We start from the raw sequence: 1,226 nt of genomic DNA, 5'->3' as shown, positions 1-1,226 counted from the left end.
CATCGCACTTGCCGGGTGGCAGAGGAAGGACCGGACTATGTACCATAGCGGCCAACCACTCCCAGAGCCGGTCGTGCGGGGCTCGAGGTCTGCTCTCAACGTCACATGCTTCTGTGAGTGCTCAGGCAAGGGTCAGACCACATCCTTCCTGGCAGCACCCAAAGCAACCAGGCCGCTCGTGTCTCTCGCCTTCATTTTTCGACACAAGCGCCTGAGGAGGGACGCCACCCCTCCCCTTGCGTCAAGAGACCTCCCCACCGGCCTCTGACTGATTCTTAGAACGGACGGAAAGAGTCGGGCAAGCCTGTCAAAGATTTGAGCGTATGTCAAAAGCTTTAGACTTCCGCGAACTCTCTGGCTTGCACTGAGACCCGAGGTCGATGTGCTCAGCACCACGGGGCCCCTTTCGCCTGCAGGTCCCGAGCCGCCAACATGTTCTTAGTATCGTGTTCCCCAAACCTGGGTGACGGGCACCACAGGGCGACAGAGCCATCGCACTTGCCGGGTGGCAGAGGAAGGACCGGACTATGTACAATAGCGGCCAACGACTCCCAGAGCCGGTTGTGCGGGGCTCGAGGTCTGCTCTCAACATCACATGCTTTTGGATGTGCTCAGGCAAGGGTCAGACCACATCCTTCCTGGCAGCACCCAAAGCAACCAGGCCGCTCGCGTCTCTCGCCTTCATTTTTCGACACAAGCGCCTGAGGAGGGACGCCACCCCTCCCCTTTGCGTCAAGAGACCTCCCCACCGGCCTCTGACTGATTCTTAGAACGGACGGAAAGAGTCGGGCAAGCCTGTCAAAGCTTTGAGCGAATGTCAAAAGCTTTAGACTTCCGCGAACTCTCCGGCTTGCACTGAGACGCGAGGTCGATGTGCTAAGCACCACGGGGCCCCTTTCGCCTGCAGGTCCCGAGCCGCCAACATGTTCTTAGTATCGTGTTCTCCAATCCTGGGTGACGGGCACCGCAGGGAGGCAGAGCCATCGCACTTGCCGGGTGGCAGAGGAAGGACCGGACTATGTACAATAGCGGCCAACGACTCCCAGAGCCGGTTGTGCGGCGTCTGCTCTCAGCCTAAGAGGCTTCTGGGAGTGCTCAGGCAAGGGTCAGCCTGCACCCTTGCTGGCAGCACCCAGGGGAACCAGGACGCTTGCATCTCTCGCCTTCATTTTCGACACAAGCGCCTGAGGAGGGACGCCACCCCTCCCCTTGCGTCAAGAGACCTC

Source organism: Hemiscyllium ocellatum (genome assembly GCF_020745735.1).
Source record: "Hemiscyllium ocellatum isolate sHemOce1 chromosome 15 unlocalized genomic scaffold, sHemOce1.pat.X.cur. SUPER_15_unloc_8, whole genome shotgun sequence".
NCBI classification, from domain to species: Eukaryota; Metazoa; Chordata; class Chondrichthyes; order Orectolobiformes; family Hemiscylliidae; genus Hemiscyllium; species Hemiscyllium ocellatum.
This window is presented reverse-complemented; position numbering follows the sequence as displayed.